The sequence below is a fragment of the Panthera onca genome, chromosome E3 (assembly GCF_046562875.1).
Source record: "Panthera onca isolate mPanOnc1 chromosome E3, mPanOnc1 haplotype 2, whole genome shotgun sequence".
Taxonomy (NCBI): domain Eukaryota; kingdom Metazoa; phylum Chordata; class Mammalia; order Carnivora; family Felidae; genus Panthera; species Panthera onca.
Window position 1 is genome coordinate 25588343 of NC_138354.1, and position 20313 is coordinate 25608655.

Consider the following 20313-nt stretch of genomic DNA (forward strand, 5'->3'; position numbering starts at 1 on the left):
AAAGCTTAACCGACTGAGCCACCCAGGCGCCCCTGCCTCTTTCTGTGCATGAGCATGGAATGCCTTTCCATTTATTTATGTTGTCTTCATTTTCTCTCATTAGTGTTTCACAGTGGTCAGAGTAAAGGTGTTGCACTTATTTGCTTAGGTTTATTCCTAAGTATCTTATTATTGTATTGTTTAAATGTAATTGGGATTGTTTCCTTAATACCCTTTAGTGTTTTATTATTATTTTATACAAATGCTACTGATTTCTGCACATTGATTTTCTGTCTTGTGACGTTACTCAATTCAGGTATCATTTCTGGTAGTTTTTTTTGTGGACTCTTGTGAATTTTCTATATAGAGTATCACGTCATCTGCATGTGGTGAGATTGTACTTCTTCCTTCCCAGTGTGTATTCCTTCTTATTTCTTTTTGTTGGCTAGGTGCTTTAGATAGGACTGCCAGTACTCTGGTGAATACAAGCAGTGAAAGTGGACCTCATTGTCTTGTTACTGACCTTGGAGGAAAGTTCTCAGTTTTCTCCACTGAGTACGATGTCTGCTGTGGGTTTACATAGGTAGACTATATTAAGCTGAGGTATGTTCCCTCTAAACCTGCTTTTACAGAGTTTTAATAATGAATGGGTGTTGTACTTTATCAAATAATTTTTCTGTGTCTGTAGAAATGATATGTATTTTATCCTTTCACTTATTACTGTGCCATAGCAGTTTGATTGATTTTTTTAATATAAAACTACCCTTGCATTCTGGAAGTTATCCCACTTGATGCTGATGGACGATTTTTCAAATGTGTTGTTGGATTGTGTTTGCTAAATCTTGGTTGAGGACTTTTGCATCTGTGTGCATGAACAATATGGGCCTGTAGTTTTGTTTTTTCATGGTGTCTTTATACCTGGTTTTGGAACAGGGTAAAGCTGGTCTCATAGAATGAATTTGGGTATTTTCCTTCCTGTTCTGTTTTCTGGCGTAGTTTGACAAGTATAAGCATCAACTTTTCTTTAGATGTTTGATAGAATCTGCCTGTGAAGTCCTCCAGTCCTGGTCTGTTGTCTGTTAAGTGTTTTTTGATTACTGAGTCGGTCTCCTTGCTAGCAAATAATCTGTTCACATTTTCGATTTCATCCTGCTTCAGTTTTGGTAGGTTTCATGTTTCTAGGAATTGATCCATATATTCCAGTTTGTCCAGTTTGTTGGCATATAGTTTTTCACAATATTCTCTTAAAATTGTTTGTATTTCATGGTGTTGGTTGTTCTTCTCTGTGATGGTTATTTATATGAGTCCTTTCTTTTTCCTTTTCTGATTAGTCTGGCTAGGGTTATCAATTTTATTGATCTTTTCATGGAAGCAGCTCCTAATTTCATTTATTTTATTCTACCGTGTTTTTAATTTCTATATCATTTATTTCTCCTCCGCTTTTAATCATTTTCTTCATTCTGCTGTTTGGGGGTTTTGTTTGTTGTCCTTTGTCTAGCTTTTATTGTTATAAGATTAGGTAGTATACTTGAGTTTTGTTTTTGTTTTTGTTTTTGTTTTTTTCCTGAGGCAGACCTGTATTGCTGTAAATTTCCCTGTTAGAAACACTTTTGCTGCTTTACAAAAGTTTGGATTGTTGTGTTTTCATTTTCATTTGTTTCCATGTCCTTTTGGATTTCTTCTTTGATTTCTTGGTTGACCCATTGATTGTTTAGGAGCATGTTATTTAACTTCCATGTTTTTGTGCTTTCTCCAGATTTTTTTTTCTTTTTGTAAACTTATACTTGCATGGCATTGTGGTATGAAAAGAACATGGTATGGTTTTGGCTTGTTTTATGACATATTTTATCTAGTGTGGGGAATGTTCCATGTACACCTGAAAAGAATGTGTATTGTGCTGTTTTAGGATGGAATGTCCTAAATATATCTGTTAAGTCCATTTGGTCCAGTGTATCATTCAAAGTCACTACTTACTTGTTGATTTTCTGATTGAATGATCTCTCCATTGATGTAATTGGGGTGTTAAAGTGCCCTACTATGTTTTTGACTGTTTTATGTATTTGGATGCCCCTACATTGAGTGCATATATGTTTGCAATTGTTCTTTTTGTTGGATTGTACCTTTTATCATTATAATGTCCTTCTTTGTCTTTTGTTACGGTTTTATTTTTCAATCTGTTTTGTCTGATATAGGTATTGCTGCTGCAGTTTTCTTTTGATACCCATTTGCATGGTAAATGTTTCTCCATCCCATTGCTTTCTATTTGTAGGTATCTTTGGTTCTATAATTTGTCTCTTGTAGGTAAAAGATAGATGGGTCCTATATGTTTATTCATTCTACCACTCAGTGCCTTTTATTATTAAGAGAGAAAGCACAGGCATGGGAAGGCAGAGGAGTGGGGAGGAGAGAGAGAGTGAGAGAGAGAGAGAGAGAGAGAATGGCAATGACAATGACAATGACAATGAATCTTAAGCAGGTTCCATGCTCAGTGCAGAGCCCAACATGGGGGCTCAGTCCCATGATCCTGGGATCGTAGCCTGAGCCAAAATCAAGAGTCGAAGTCTCAAGCAATTGGGCCAACCAGATGCCCCTCTATGTCACCAAGTGCCTTTGATTTGAGCATTTAGTCTGTTTGCATTCAAAGTAATTGATAGATATGTACTTGCTGTCATTTTAGTACTTGATTTTGGTTGTTTCTGAATCTTTCTGATCCTTTGTTCTCTTTCTCTCTTTGATGGTTTGCAGGGTTTCTTTATTAGTGCATTTGGAATTTTTTCTCTTTATTTTCTGCATATGTATTAGTGGTATTTGATTTGTGGTATATAGGTTTGTATATAACCACTTCTGTGTATAAAAGTCTGTATTAAGTTGATGGTTAAGTTTGAAGCAGTTCTTACTGCTCTCCTCCCTGTGTTGTAGATATCATATCCCTGTGTATCATATTACACAGCCTTTTATATCGTGAATATCTTGACTGATTTTTTTGCAGAAATTCTCATTTTTATTGCTTTTGTGTTTCACACTTTAATACTGTCATTTTAGGTGTTTATTTTCCACTCAAAGAGTCCCCTTTAACATTTCTTGCAGGGGTGGTTTGTTGGTTGTGAATTCCCTTAGTTTTTATTTGGGAAACTCTTGATCTCTCCTTCCATCTGAATGATAGTGCGCTGGATAGACGAATCTCCTTGGCTGCAGAAGTTTTCCATTCAGCACCGTTAAGATACCATGCTACTCACTTCTGATTTAAAAGTTTCTTCTGAAAAAATCCAGTGATAACCTTATGGTGTTTCCCTTGTAGGTAGCTGTCATCTTTTGTTTTCCTGCTGTTAAAATTGTCCTTTTTCACTACATTTTGCTTTTTAATTACGATATGACCTGGTGTGGATCTGCTTCTATTGAATGTATTGGGGGTTCTTTGTGCCTCCTGCTTCTGGATCTGTTTCCTTCCCTGCATTAGGAAAGTTTTCATCTATTAGGTCTTCAAATAAGTTTTCTGGTTCTTTTTCTCAGAGTTCTGACAATCAGAGATAGGACAGGAAAGACCTATTGAAGGTTCTCTGATGAGTCACTGGATTTTCATGTGTGGAGGAGAGATTTGGGGCTCAAACAAACAACCTAACATTAACTTCAAAGAACTAGAAAAAAAACACACAACAATCTAAGTCCATTGTTCTCACAATGGAGAAAGTAATACATATGAAAGTGGAAACAAATGAAACAGACCATGAAATCAATAGAAAATATGAAGAAAACCAACAGTGGGTTTTCTGAAAAGTTAAACAAAATTGACAAGACTGTATATAGACTATGCTAAAACAGAGAGAGGACCCAAATCAAAAAAATTATAAATGAAAGAGAAGACATTACATCTGATACCACAGAAATATTAAAGGAGACAAAGAGGCAACTGTGGTGAAATTATATGGCAGTAAACCGACTACCTAGAAGAAATGGATAGGTTCTTAGAAACACACAACCTACGAAGACTGAATCAGGAAGAAATAGAAGGTCTGAACAGACCAATTAATGGAAGACTGTACCAATACAAGAAGATAACCAATACAAGTAAATTGAATCATCAATCAGAAATCTCCCAGTGAAGAAAAGCCCAGGTGGATTCACTGGTGAATTTGACCGAACGTTTGTAGAAGAATCTAACAGCAGTCCTCTTACCAATTAAAGAAGAATGAACACCACCAAACCCATTTCATGAAACTGGGAATTACCATGTTAGGAAGCCAGAAAAGGATGCTACCTGAACAGAAAACTATAGGCCAGTATCCCTGTGATGAATATAGATGAAAAATTCTCAATAATATACAGACAAATCAAATTCAGCAGCACATTAAAAGGATCATTTACTGTGATGAAGGGTTTTTTTCCCTGTAAAGGAAGGATGTTTCCGAATATGCAAATCAATACATGTGACACCTCACATAATTGAATGAAAGAAAAATCAACCAGAAACCAGACTCTTAACTATAAATAGCAAACTGAGGGTTACTAGAAGGGAGGCGGCAGGGGAATGGGTTAAATGGATGGATGGGCTAAGGAGGGCACTAGTGAGGAACACTGGGTGTTGTATGTAAGTGATGAATCACTAAATTCTATACTGAAACTAATATGACACTGTATGTTAACCAACTAGAATTTAAATAAAAGCTTGAAAAAATAAATACTAAATAGTGTAAAAATTTAAACCAAAAATAAATAAATTTTAAAAATTAAAAAGAAAACTCATATGACCATGTCAATAGACAGAGAAAAAAGATTTGAGAAAATTTGGTATCCATTTGTGCTAAAAAGAAAACTCTTTAAAAATTCAGTGTAGAAGAAACCTATCTCAACATAAGAAAGTCCATGTATGAGAAGCCCACAGCTAACATCATACTCAACAGTGAAATGGTGAAAGATTTTCCTCTAAGATCAGGCACATATGCCCTAGATATGTGAAGGGGATTGGGTGATGCAGGCTTCTGGTTATGGAATGAACAAATCACAGGTAGAAGATACAGCATAGGGAACATAGTGAATGGTACTGGAATAGCCATGTATGGTGACAGATGATAGCTACATCTGTGTTAGCATATCAGAATGTATACACTTGTCCAATCACTACGTTGTACACTCGAAACTAATGTAACATAGTGTGTCAGCATTCCCAGATAAAATGATTTTTTAAAATAAGGTAAAAGAATGAAATAAAAAGCAAGAAATTCAGTAAAGTTGCAAACTAGAACATTGCCATACTAAATTCTGTAGCATTCCTATACACTAACACCAAATTATCTAAAAAGAAGTAAACAACAACATTTTAAATAGCATCAAAAAACAATAAAATATATAGGAATAAATTTAGCCTAGGAAGTGAAAGATCTCTCTACAGAAAACTATAAAACGTGTGTGGAGAAATGGAAGAAATTCAATTTTGATGAAAGAAATGGAAGAACACACAAGTCAGTGAAAAGCGATCCCATGTTCATCTTTTGGAGGAGTTAATATGGATAAAATGTCCATACTATCCAAAGCCATCTAGAGATTCGATGCAATCTCTACCAAGACTCCAGTGCAATGTTTACACAATTAGAGAAACATATCCTAAAATGTATTTGGAACGACAAAAACACCCCAAGTACCCAAAGCAAGAAAGAACAAAACAGGAAGATCACACTTCTTGATTTCAAGCTGCATCATAACATTAATCAGTTATGTCACTGGCGTAAGCACAAACACAGGACAATGGAACAGAAATTGAGAGCCCAAACTAAACCCATGCAAACACGGTCAAGTAGTATTTGACAAGGGAGTCAAGATTACACAGTGGAGAAAAGAGGTGTCTTGAATAACTGGTGCTGGGAAAATTGGATATTTACATGTATAAGAATAAAGCTTAGAACCTTATGCTAAACCACTCACAAGAATTAACTTGAAATGGATTAAAGATGTAAATGAATGATATGAAACCATAATTCTTCCTCATTATTTCGGCTCTTATTATGCCAAGACGGAGCTGTTGAGGTGGTGAAGGGCTGAGTGGAGAGTAGTCCTGGAAATAGATGCCTGGGAATGTGGAACAGACTTTCTTTAGTAGTCTGGAATTCTCTCTCTGATCCTCTAGGACCGGCCACTTCCTTCCCTACATTTGCAGACACAGCGAGTACTATGCACGCTGCCAGCAATGTAGTGCCTTGTCTCCTCAAACTCCTAGAAGCTCTCGGTGAGGCCCAATGGGAAGGGTGGGGTTTTGTGGCACTGATACTGCCCTGTTGAAACCAGATGGAGGAGAAGGAGACAAGTATTGTTCCTGCTTCATTGGGGTTCAGCTATGTTAGTGTTGTGTTGGTGTTGGATTTTTGACCTTTTACCCTAAACACATCTCAGAAATTTAATTTCTGTCAAGCAAGGTCAATGTGGCTACAAGAATATTTCCTCCTTTCCCAGAAGGGCCCTCCATTCCATACCCCATGGGTTGTCCTTTATCACCATCATGGGCTCTGGGCCACAACCACCTTCTCCACCCTGGTGGCCTCTTGGATCTCACTCTCCACCTCCACCTCCACCTCCACCTCCACCTCCACCTCCACCTCCACCTCCACCTCCACCTGCACCATCTGGTAAGATGATCTGAACACTATGAGTTGACTTATAAAACACGTTTCATCTTTTTTCTTGTTGAGTGTCTGGAGAAGATGCAGTGATGTCACCACAGGGCTTTCAGGTCAGCCTGACTGAGGACATTGTAACATTCTTCAAGTTTCTCAAGACATGTATGAAATGGGCTGTCATTTCTACATAGTGAGCTGGGCAGCCTGTGTCTCTTATAGAGAAGGAAAGAGGCCTTATACAGGCTGACAGACATAGCACTCCTTACAATGTGGCTTGTACAGAGACCATGCGCTGGGCTCTCTGAGGGATGAGACACACCCCTAACTTTATTTCTAGCTAGTTGAGACCTGAGCTGTTCACAGCTGCTGGATTAGTTATAAAAACACCTGAACCAGGGCCCTGTGGAACCGACCTCAAGGGACAGGGTCAGATCTCCCTCTTGTCCTCAAGGGTCACCCGAGTCACCTGAAAAACCCTCTGCCCCTGGTAAGGGACCCGAGAGTTGGAAAGAGTTGAATATAATGAAACATGTTGCGGACGGTTTGTTTTCCTTCCACGAAGTCTGTGCAAGTCAGAATCAACCTCCATCCACCTCCAGCCTTTATGAGACCCAGGGTGTGGTGCAGCTCCCAAGGGGAACATCAGTTGTGTCTCTACCAAGGATCCAGAGAAAGACAAAGTGAAATCTGTTGCCCTTTTCAGTTGTAATGATTTCTGGAAACTTTTATCTGGCCTGGTCTGGTTTTCTATGTCCTATGGTATCTTTACTATTTTATTTACTTCTTCCTCACAAGCCTCCAGGCTTCTCCAGTTTAAGATCATCATGTTAGCTGGTGCCTCTGGAAGCCACAGGTGCGTGGAGGCTGAGGGCCACGTGGCTCTCACTTTGTGTTTGTGGAAGTAACTTGAGGAGGATGACACTTCACTCCACACGCAAGTCTTCTGGCGTGGCTGACTCCTTCCGCACCTTCTTTACGTGGGATTATTGTTACTATTTTCATTTTTTCCTGTTTCAGTGTAGGTGATGAACTTGTTCAGAATGTCTGCTATGAGCCTCGTGACTGGAAAAGATGAAAACTCTTTCCAACTTTGTATTGTGTGCTTTGTGCAGTGCTGACTGTTCTTAGGTAAATTTCAGAATTCATTACTGGTCCTTCTGTGTTGGTCAATGTGCGATAGAGAATTTCTCCAGTTGTCCAGTAGGTGGAAACACTGAATTATCAGAAGCGGCACATGTACTCGAAAATGTATGTCGGAACTGCAGTCATGAAGGGAGAGAATCGGTGATTACCTGCAGGGCCAGTACCTCACAGAGTCCTTCAGTTGTGTTTCTATGAGCAGGTTCTCTTGTATCCCGGGAGCTGTTGTGACTGGTACTTTGTCTCATGATACCTTATGGGAGTTTTACACCTGAAATCGAGACATGTTTCTGTTATTTCTTTCATGTAGAATTTCCACCTCCCTTGTACAATGGGACAAAATAGCTCTGCAACTCATATTGTACTTAAAATCAGAATTACCTGTGAATCAAGATAAACATACCTGAGTCCAATGAGTGTGTACAGGTAACGTGTTCCTCTTGGAAAACACATTTCCAGTCCCCCTGCAGGACTCCATAAATCCCCATCTCCTCAGAGGTCTCGGTGGCCTTGCAGAGAAGATGCCTTTGGCAGGGGCGGAAACAGAGCAAGGACAGGCATGGGCTGGCAGGCTGAGCTTTGACCCTGGGGTGACTCTGAATCTCTGTGGTGCTGGGCTTTTCATTCCTTCATGTTCTGTCTGTTCTCAATGTGCAGATAAAAAGTCTGCAGATGTGGTGGAAGAGGACACCGTAGGGATCCTGGACATAGATGCCTGCCTCTATGGAATATGCTCCTTTATTAGACTAGCATCAATCTTCTAGAATAGGATGCCTTGGCTTTCTGCATTTGTAAACATGGGCAGTGATGTGTGGTGACCATAGTTTCTCCTCATGGCATCTGGTACCTTCAAGCTGTAGGTGGGACCTCATATGAAGGTAGAGTTTTCTGGTACTGATGCTCTGTTCTCCTAAAACCTGTGAATGAACAAGGAGCCAGGTGCTGACATCTGCTTCATTGGGTTTCAGCTCCTGTGGGCGTTCTGCTTCTGTCTATCATACCAATATACCAGTGCCTTCTGTTCTGTAGGTCTCTATGGATGCAAGAGGACCTCCTCATTTACCAGGACCACCCTGCAGGCCCTTCCCCACAGTCCCCCCTTTATCACCATTCATGGGCTCTATGAGCCACCTCTAGCCCCCTGGTGTTCTCTGGGACAGGACTCTCCACCTCCACCTCGACTATTTGTTAGATGATCTGAACAGTAGAGTTGACTTGTTCAACGTGTTCAGCTTCTGTCTTGTTGAGTCTTTGAGAAGGGGTAGAGATGGCCTCACAGGCTTTGCAATGCAAGGATAGGGCTGGCTGAGGACACTGTTAAGATTCCTCAAGTTTCTCGGGACATACCTATGTTGGGCTGTGTCATTTTCCCTGACTGAGCTGGGCTGCAGGTGTCTCTTGAGGAGAAGGAAAGAGTCTTTTTATAAAAAAGCAGACATATCAGTTCTGCAGATGTGCCTTGTATGGAGTCCATGTTCCTGGCTCTGTGAGAGATGAGGCACACCCCTACCATCAGGGGCTTCAGGTGTCATAACAGGGAGAGAGTCCCATGCATTAAATCACATGGAGCTTCTGAGCTACAATAGTGGAAGCTCCAGTAATGGGTCTTCAAGTACAAGAGCCGGAGACATGAATTTCATGGGTATGAATTGGAGGCTGTGGACGAGAAGGAAGAGCTGAGATGATGCAGGGGGGACGGTGTTGAACTCAGTGAGAGGGAATTGGAGGCCATTTCTGGTGGGGCCCACAGGCTGGGCAGGGAACATGAGGGCAGCGTGAGGTCTGCAGAGCTGCTGCATGGGTTCAAGTACAGTTCATGTAGTTATCATCTCTCAAATGTCATTGTGGCCAAAGTGCACCTAGTTCATTATCTAAATAAAGACTGTTGTTTCCCTTGGTTTTCTGAAGGTTCTGGATATGTGTGAAAGAATGCCCTGGAGGTTTGTAGTTTAACTTGGTTCTTATGGGATGCTTGTCTGCCTATGTTTGCGTGCCTCTGTGAGACTAAATGTGAAGAAAGGCTGTAGATCAGCTCTGTGGCTTCCTTGGCCTTTAGGCTGAGTCAGACTCTTAGCGCGCAATTCAGGGTTGACCAAGCACAGCCCCTGCTGGACTCCTATCACCACACCACTGCATCTGCTGTCACCACCCTGCCTGAAGGTTTGCATCTCCGAAACTTCCCTCACAATATCCTGAGGCCTGCCTGTGTTCCTGCTGCCTCAGCCTTAATACCAGCTTTCAGTGGGGCCATCTCAGAGCCTCAGCTTTGTTATCTGAGAAGCAGGGACCACGTTGGTCTGAGATCAGTGTGATGAAGAGATTATAAGCACATAAGGAATTTGTAAAATACATGGGATGAGTGGGCACTCACCTTTCTCAGTGTGTAAATGAATGTATCTGCACACAGAAGGTCATCTAAAGACGTTCATTCAGTTTCCTTAAACTAAGGGTATAGTGACTGAGGCTGGGAGATTGGCAGTCCCTGTTTCAAATGATATGGCAAAGACCCCTGTGTTTTTTCTCTTAAAATTCAGGTCCTACTTTACAAAGAAGGAAGAGAAAAGTATGAGACTGTGTACATTCAGGGATCTGTATTTATGATCTGAAGACACTCCTCTTCCATTACAGATAGACACACAGATGCAGACACACAATTAAGTGTTCATCCAAGGCCACAGATGTATTGTAGAAGACAAAATGAACAGAAGATCCCATTGCAATAACTCAAAATATCTTTGACAGAGGACAGTTTGAAATTTGAAGAGGACACTGAACCATTACAAACCAGCTGTGGTGACTATATATTTAGAGATGGTGTCTGATCTGCCCCTTGGTCTGAATGTTTTCCTTGTCCACCCTGTCCCCTCCGGTGTCCTTCCTAGTGTCCCATAATACACTTGTCACAGTTGTGTCTTTGTGTCAGTGTCTGCTTCCCAGAAGATTGACACTCATTCTTCCATCAAGTGTACACTCTGGGGTCCCCGTAGAATGTATAGTATTGGTGGAAGAAGATAGATCATCCTTTGGGGTTGTATTGCCTAGAAGGGACCCATAGTTCCATCTGAGGAGTTGGACACATCCTATAGGGAGCTCTGGTGGTAGCTGTTAATTTTGTATATAGATACTCATGAGCACATAGCGCCTGCTAGTTTATGGGGTTTGTGTTGATAACCAGGGCAGGTATCTGTCTCCAGACAAGGGTCTATTCTGATATTGAGGAATGGATTCAGGAGAGCAGCAAGGAGGCCCTGTATTAATCCAGCTCTTGTGCCCTTGTCCACCTTACCAGCTTCCCCCAATAGCACCAATCCAGGTGGCCTCCAAGGGAGCAAATGGCAGCAGTTTTCAAGTGAGTCACATGATGTCCCATAAACCTCCCCCTGTTTCCTTATTGAGGGATGGGCAGGGCAGAGGTCAATGGTATGAGATTGGTTCCTTCCACAGCACCCAGGAGAGTTGGGTGTAAGCATATGGCTCCTTCTACATCTGCCAGTCCATTCCACTTTACCCCCAGGGACCCTGAACCCTGTAAGGCCCTTTCTGCTCCCAGTTTAGGGAAGCAGCCAGCCATCCAGCAGCTTTTGGGTCATGGCTGGGCCACCAAGGGTTAATGTCTGACTGTCCACATGCTGCCAGCATTGCTACAGCAAATGCCAACATGAGTAGCCGCTGTACAGGGGATTCTCCTCCATTGTGATCAGAGCCTGGGACAAAACATGACAGAGGGAGAGACAGGAGTGACCTGTGTTCCTGGACAGGGCTGCATGCACAGAGCTGATAGCCTGAGGGCCTGGTGAGAGGTGGAGACAGAGTTAGCCAGGGAGAGAGACACTGAATGAGTGATGGGGGGAATTGGGCTAGTCCTAGAAAGTGAAAGGAAGAAACAGAGAGACAGGCTTAGAAGAGAACAGACAAAGGAATTGCAAGGAGGAAAGCAGGGAGCTGGTCCAGGTATTTGGACGGGTGACATGGGCTAGGGAAGAGGGGATGTATTAGGTGGCTGTGAGTGTTGGGGCAGAAAAGAGTGGTATCATGGGCATCAGAGTTCTATGAGTCCAAAACTCCAACTTCCCTGGGGCCAAGTTCTGCAGAGGCCATTGCATTTGAAATGATGGGTATGCGTCATTTCTCCTGAAATTGTGGGGCTCAGCCTCAGATTCTTTCATGGAGAGGGATGTCTTGAGGGAAAGTGTGCTGCTCTTTGACAGGTAAACTCAAGCCTGCCCTGTAGGGAGGTGACCCTGAGCCATCTCCCTCACTGCCCCAGGCCCTGCTGCATTCCCCCCACACCAGCTGGCCTTCCTCATGTTCTGAACCCAGGCATCAAGCATTGTGCTGCCCCCAGGTCCTGCAGCCTGGACCTGGCAGAGGTGGACTGCTGATGTGGATAAAAAGTATTTGACAATAAGGTCCATATTCTCCCTCTGGAAATTGAAATGTGCGTCAAGATAGTGGGTTGCTATTCTCCTGTCTGAGGATGCCAAATAGTAAGTGAACCCTTTTAAACACCATAGTCTCCTCTTACATCAAATTACAAGACATTTTCTTCTCGCAGCTTTCTTTTCATTATGAAGAGATGGCAATTAGTAATTAAAGGCATAATGGTCCTATAGGAAATTGACTGATGGACATTATTTCATTCATCTGCATCCCTAAAGCACACTTCTTTGAAAATATTAGCCAGGATACATGCAGTAAATTCATAACAGATGTACAGCTCCCTGTAAGTTGCATTCTGACCTTGTCACGTATGTGTCGTTAAAGATATTATTAGTGACTTTTAAGATAAGCTGTCAACATCAAGATGGTGATGTTAGAGAATCTGGTATAAATGGAATTTCACATATTCTAAATTAGGAATGATTTAAAAATTTTTTTAATATTATTTATTTTTAAGAGAGAGACATCTTTTTTTAAAAAATATTTTTTTACATTTATTTATTTTTGAGAGACAGAGAGATAGAGCACAAGTGGGGGAGGGTACAGAGAGAGAAGGAGACACAGAATCCGAAGCAGGCTCCAGGCTCTGAGCTGTTAGCACAGAGCCCGATGCAGGGTTCAAACCCACAAACCTTGAGATCATGACCTGAGCTGAAGTTGGGCACTCAACTGAGCCACCCAGGCACCCTGAGAGAGACAAATCTTAAGCAGTGGAGGGTGGAGAGAGAGGGAGACACAGAATCTGAGGCAGGCTCCAGGCTCTGAGCTGTCAGCACAGAGCCTGATATGGGGCTCGAACTCATTGACTGCAAGATCATGACCCGAACTGAAGTCACATACTAACTGACTAAGCCATCCAGGCACCCCAGGAATGACTTTTTAATGGCAAAGCGGGAGAAATTAAAAACAGTATAAAGGATATCAATTTTTATTTTTTTTTATTTTTTTTTACTTTATATATATATATATATATTTTATTTTTTAATATATGAAATTTACTGTCAAATTGGTTTCCATACAACACCCAGTGCTCATCCCAAAAGGTGCCCTCCTCAATACCCATCACCCACCCTGCCCTCCCTCCCACCCTGCCCTTCCTCCCACCCCCCATCAACCCTCAATTTGTTCTCAGTTTTTAACAGTCTCTTATGCTTTGGCTCTCTCCCACTCTAACCTCTTTTTTTTTTTTTTTTTTTCCTTCCCCTCCCCCATGGGTTTCTGTTATGTTTCTCAGGATCCACATAAGAGTGTGATGCTAAGGATATCAATTTTTAATTGAAATATTACAATTTCACATTTGAATATTTCACATTGAAATATTACAATATTACACATTTGTTGTATTAGTTTTAGGCATACATCCTAGTGATTCCATATGTCTATAAATTATGTTGTACTTAACCACAAGTGTAGCTATCTATCATGTGAAAGCATGCAACACTATTATTACAGGTTTGACTATGTTCCATAGTCTGTCCCTTGTATCTGTATGACTTGTTCATTCCATAGCGGGAAGCCGGTATCTCTCTCTCAAAGGTATAAATTTTTTTATCTAACCTAAGTATTTTGGTGGTAAACACAATTAATTACCTGTTGTTCAGCATATGTAAATTAGTAGTGTATTTTTCTGTGATCATTGCTTAAAGCATTAGAAATGATGTCATTACATTAATAAATTCAGTTTCATTCTTCACTCACAAGAAAGGAGAAGGAAAAGATTTCTTTGTGTCCGAGGCCCTGTCACTAAGACCCTTCCCAAGCTGAACAGGCTCAGCTGCCCAGAGCACCTTCAGTGCCTCCAGCTGAGTGGCCATGGCCTTGAGAATTGCAGGAATCCCTAGGATGACCAGCAGAGGGCGCGCGAGCACCACAAATCCGGAGGGGCCGGACTAGGGCGCGCTAGGGGCTTTTCTGATCCAGGGTCCCCTTAGAAAAGCAAAGGCTTTGGTTGCCTCCAGAGGACTGAGGGCCTCTGCTGCTGCCTCAGGACAGAGACTCAGAGCTGCGTTTCCAGCAGGTTCCACCGCCCGCCCCAGGGGAGACCTTGGTAGCTATGCAGCAACTTGGCATCTCCTGAGTCGCCAGAGAGAAGCTGCCTTGTTGCGCTGAGTGCTGAGGAGGGGGCGCTGGGTGGCTTCCCTGGGCGCACTGGTTGGTGAGCAGCACAGTCTCTTGCATTTTCTGGGCTGTTCTCATGTTTCCTTCCTCACTTTCCCTGACGGTATTTGAACAAGACGCATTTTACTAAAGGATCCGCGGATTGAGGGGCCCCACAACAGCATAGATGCAGTGGATGGTTTGTTCCAGGTTCAGGCTTGTTTCCGGGGAGAAATCCTGACAAATTCAGAAGAAAGGGAAGCTGCATTCAGTTGGGATGTGAATACGTGAAATGCTCAGTCTCAGGACCTTCTAGAAGAATGAGCTGGGACCCACTTTCCACGTCCTGCTGGAACCAGAGACCGAGGTAAGGGCACAAACTGTCCCCCACATCATATGTGCTTTTTAAAAATGTAATGGTTATTTTCCCAACATGGTGAAGTAATTGGAAACTAGAGAAAACCTGGTAGCTAGGTATAATAAACCTTACGTTATTTTTCAATTTAAGTTCCAGTTAGTAAAGATGCAGTGTAGTATTAGTTTCAGGTGTCCAATATAGAGCAACACTTCCCACACATCACCTAGTGCTCATCCCAAGTGCACTTCTTAATCCCCATCACCTGTCTCACCCATCCCCCACCCCACTGTGGAAACCCTCAGTTTGTTTCCTAGTTGAGAGTCTGTCACTGTCTCCTTTTTCCCCCTTTGTTTTGTTTCATTTCCATGTGTTAGTGAAATCGTGGTATTTGTCTTTCTCTGACAGGTTTATTTTACCCAGCATAACATTCCCTCGTTCCATCCACCTTGTTGCAAATGACAAGATTTCATTTTTTACGGCTGAATAATATTCCATTCCATATACTACATCTCAATTTATTCATCAGTTGATGGATACATGGGCAGTTTCCATAGTGTGGCTGTTGTAGAAAATATTCTTATAAACATCAGGGTGCATGTACCCCTTTGAAGTATTATTTTTGTATTCTTTGTGTAAATACCTCTTAGTGAAACTGCTGGATGGTAAGGTAGTTTCACTTTTCATTTTCACTTTTTGGAGGAATCTCCATAATGTTTTCCAGAGTGGCTGCACTAGTTTGCATTCCTGCCAACAGTGCAAGAGGGTTCCTCTTTTCCCACTTCCTTGGCAACACCTGTTGTTTCATCATTCATTGATTTTAGTCATTCTGACGGATGTCATTCTGACAGATTGTACTTTTGAGTTGTATTTCCCTGAAGATCAGTGTTGTTGAGCATCTTTTCATGTGTCTCTAGGCTGTCTGTATGTCTTCTTTGGGAAAATGGCTATTCATGTCTTCTGCCCGTTTTTAATTGGATTTCTCATTTTTTGGGTGGTGTATAACTTTATATATTTTGGATACTAACCCTTTATCAGATGTTTTGCAATTATCATTCTGTAGGTTGCATTTTAGTTTTGTTGATTGTTTCCTTGGTGACAGAAGCTTTTAATTTTTATGAAGTCCCATTATTTTTGCTTGTGTTTACCTCACCTCAGGAGATATATCTACAAAGAATTTTGTACAGTCAATGTCAAATAAGATACTGCCTGTGTTATCCTCCGGGATTTTTATGGTTTCAGGTTTCACACGTAGGTCTTTATCCATGTTGGATTTATTTTTGTGTATGTTGTAAGAAAGCGGTCCATTGTTGTTTTTGTTTTGTTTTGTTTTGTTTTTGCAGGTTGCTGTCTAGTTTTTCCAAAACCATATGTTGAGGAGACTTTTTTAAAGTTTCTTTATTTATTTTTGAGAGAGAGAGACAGAACATGCAGAGGAGCGGGGGAGAGAAATGGAGAGAGAGAATCCCAAGCAGGCTCTGCCCTGCCAGCACAGAGCATGACACAGGGTTCAAACTCAAGAACCCTGAGATCATGACCTGAGCTGAATCCACAATCAGACGCTTCAGTGAGTGAGCCACCCATGTGCCCCAAGACTATCTTTTTTTCCATTGAATATTATTTCCTGCTTTATTGAGGATTAATTGACCATACAGGTGTAAGTTCATTTCTAGGTTTCCATTCTATTGATCTATGTGTCTGTTTTGTTTTGCTTTGTTTTGTTTTCGCCAGTACCATACTATTCTGATCTGTACAGCTTCGTAATATAACCTAAAGTCTGGAATTGTGATGCCACCAGCTTTGCTTTTCTTCTTCAAGTTTGTTTTGGCTATTTGGGGTCTTGTGTAGTTCCATACAAATTTGGGGATTATTTGTTCTAGTTCTGTGACAAATGTTTTGTTAGTTTGCTAGGGATTTCATTAAATGTGTAGATTGTTTTGGGTAGTGTAGACATTTTAACAGTATTTTTTCTTCCCATCCATGAACATGGAATGTATTTCCATTTCTCTGTATCATCTTCCATTTCTTTCATCAGTGTTTCATAGCCTTTAGAGTACTGGTCTTTCACCTCTATGGTTAGGTTTATTCCTAGTATCTTATGGTATTTGATATGGTTAGGTTTATTCCTAGTTTCTTATGGTATTTGATGCACTTGTCAATGGGATAGATTCCTTAATTTCTCTTTCTGTTAGCTCATGATTGGTCTATAGAAATGTAATAGATTTCTGTACATTGATTTTTGTATATTGTCCCTTGCTGAATTCGTATATCAGTTCAGTTTTTATGGGAGTCTTTCATGTTTTTTGTATAGAGCATCATGTCATCTACATATAGCGAAAGTTCTACTTCTTCCTTGCCGATTTGGATGCATTTTATTTCTTTTTGTTGTCTGATTGCTATGGCTAGGACTTCCAGTACTGTGTGGAATAACAGTGGTAAGAGGGGACATCCCTGACTTGTTGCTGACCTTAGAGGAAAAGCTTTCAGTTTTTCCCCATTGAAGCTGACATTAGCTGTGGGTTTTTCATAGATAGACTTTATTATGTGCAGGTATGTTGAGTCTCAGTCTACTTTGCTGAGGGTTTTTATGAATGGATGTGACATTTTGTCAGGTGCTTTTACTGCATCTGTTGACGGCATCATATGGTTCTTATTCTTACTTCTATTAATGAGGTGCATCACGTTGATTGGTCTGTGAATGTGGAACCACCCTTGCAGTCCAGGAATATATCCCACTTGATTTTGGTGAATGATGCTATTAATGTATTGTTGAATTTAACTTGAAGTTTTTTTAATGAGAATTTCTGCATACATGTTCATCAGGGTATTGGCCTGTAGTTTTCTTAAAAACATTTTTTAAACATATTTTTAATTGTTTATTTCCTTAGAGAGAGAGAGAGAGAGAGAGAGAGAGAGAGAGAGAACACAAAAGTGAGGGAGGGGCAGAGATAGAGAGTGAGAATCCTGAGTAGGCTCTGCACTGTGAGCACAGGGTCCAGTGTGGGGCCCAAATGCATGAACCGCAAGATAATGACCATCCCGAAATTAAGAGTTGGACACTCAACCAGCTGAGCCACCCAGGCGCCCCTGCAGTTTTCTTTTTTAGTGGAGTCTTTATTTGTTTTGGTATCAGGGTATGCAGGCCTCATAGCATGAATTTGTAAGTTTTCCTAACTTTTCTATTTTTTGGAATAGTTTGAGAATATTACCTCTTCCTTAAATGTTTGGTAGAATTCATCAGTGAATCCATCTGGCCCTGAACTCTTGTGTTGGGAGAGATATTTCTTATTACTGATTCAATTTCTTTCTACTTTAAGATTTTCTGTATCTTCCTATTTCAGTTTTGGTAGTTCATGTGTTTCTAGGAATCTCTCCATTTCTCTCAGAATGTCCAAATTTTTTGCATATAGTTTTTCATAATATTCTCTTCTAACTGTATTTCTGTGGTCTCAGTTGTTATTTCTCCTCCCTTATTTGTGATTTTATTTCTTTGAGTCCTTTCTTCTTTTTGATAAGTCTGGCTATGAGGTTATCAATTTTATTAATGTTTTCAAAGAACCAGCTCCTGGCTTCATTGATCTGGTCTAGTGTTTTTGTTTTTGTTTTTGTTTTTGTTTTTTTGTTTTTTTAGTTTCTATTTCACTTATTTCTGTTTTAATCTTTATTATTTCCTTCCTTCTGCTGTCTTTAGGCTTGGATTGTTCTTTTTTCTCATTCCTTTAGTTATAAGTTTGGATTATTTGAGATTTTTATTTTCAAGGTAGGCTTTTATTGCTCTATACTTTCCTCTTAGGACTGCTTTTGCTGCATTTCAAAGATTTGTACCACTGCATTTTCATTTTCATTTGTTTCAATGTGTTTTCTGATTGAGGTCTTGGTTGACCTATTCTTGTTAGTAGCATGTTGTTTAACCCCCATTATTTGTGGTCTTTAAAAAAATTTTTTTAACGTTTATTCATTTTTGAGAGACATGAGAGAGACAGCGTGAGCAGAGAAGGGGCAGAGAGAGAGGGAGACACAGAAACCAAAGTAGGCTCCAGGGTGTGTGCTGTCAGCACAGAGCCCTATGCAGGGCTTGCACTCATGAACCGTGAGATCATGACCTGAGTTGAAGTCGGACACTGAATTGACTGATCCACCCAGGCAACCCCTTTAGTTAGTTAGTTAGTTAGTTAGTTAGTTAGTTAGTTGTTGACTTCAAGTTTCCTAGCTTTGGGTCACAAAACATGCTTGGTCTGAGCTCGTCTTTGTGTACTTGTTGAGGCCTGATTTGTGACCTAGTATGTGATCGATTCTGGAGACTGTCCCATGTGCACTTGAAAAAAATGTGTATTCTGCGATTTTAGTATGGAGTGTTCTGAATATATGTGTTCAGTTGGTCTGGTCCAGTGCGTCATTCAAAGCCATTGTTTCCTTGTTGATTTTTGGTTTAGAGGATCTGTCCATTGATATGAGTAGGGTGTTAAGGTCCCCTACTATTAGGTTATTATAAATGAGTTCCTTTATGTTTGTTGTCAATTGTTTTATATATTTGGTGCTTGCATGTTGGTTGCATAAAGTTTACAATTGTTGGCTCTTATTGTTTGATTGTCCCCTTTATTATGAGATAGTGTCCATCTTCATCTCTTGCTAGTGTTTTACTTATTTTTTTAATTTAAGTTTTAGTTGACATATGGTGCAATATTGGTTTCAGGAGTAGAATTCAGTGATTCATCACTTACATACAACGCCTAGTGCTCCTCACAACAAGTGCTCTCCTTGATACCCATCTCCCTCCATCAACCCTCAAGTTGTTCTCCATAATTAAGAGTCTCTTGTGGTTTGTTTTCCACTCTGCTCTTTTCCTGCCCCCTTCCCATGTTTCCATCTTTTTTGTTTCTTAAATTCCACAAGTGAAATCATTTATTTGTCTTTCTCTGATTGACTTATTTTGCATAGCATGATGAATTCTAGCTCCATCCACATCATTGCAAATGGCAAGATTTCATTCTTTTTGATGGCTGAGTAATATTCCATTGTGTGCACGTGTGTGTGTGCATGTGCATACACACACATGCGCGCACACACACCACAACTTCTTTATACCTTCATCAGTTGTTGGATATTTGGGCTCTATCCATAGTTTGGCTCTTGTTGATAATGCTGCTATAAACATTGGGGTGCATGCAATTTCACTTTTAGGTATTTACCCAAATCGTACAAAAGTACAGTCTTGAGTTGAAAGTCTGTTTTGTCTGAATGAAATATTGCTACTGGCTTTTCTATGACATTATTGGCATGATAAATGTTTCTTTATGCCCTCACTTTAAATCTGCAGGTGACTTTAGGTCCAAAATAAGCCTCTATAGACATCATATAGATAGGTATGTGTTTGTTTGTTTCTTTTTTTCTTTTTTGGTCCATTCTGACACCCTATCTGATGTCTTTTGATTGGAGCATTTGTCCATTTACGTTCAGAGTAATTATTGATAGGTATATATTTAGTACCATTTTATCATTTGTTTTACCACTTTTTCTTGATGTTTTCTCTGATCCTTTCTTAGCTGTATCACTTTTGGTCTTTCCTTTCCACTCAAAGAGTCCCATTTAAATATTCTCTTCTTTTATATGTTATTACATTTATTTATTTATTTTAAATATATATTTTTTTAAATTTAAATCAAGTTACTTAACATATAATGTAACACTGTTTCAGGA

The 20313-nt window shown here is 40.4% G+C and overlaps 1 long non-coding RNA gene across 1 annotated transcript in view; it reads left to right on the forward strand.

The window, feature by feature from the left end:
* Positions 1–14055: 14055 nt before the first annotated feature.
* The window catches only part of LOC144614774 (uncharacterized), a 44449-nt gene continuing 38191 nt past the window's right edge, over positions 14056–20313 (forward strand). The window contains exon 1 of the long non-coding RNA XR_013552913.1: positions 14056–14628. This is a non-coding gene — a long non-coding RNA (uncharacterized LOC144614774). The remainder of the gene's footprint in view (positions 14629–20313) is intronic.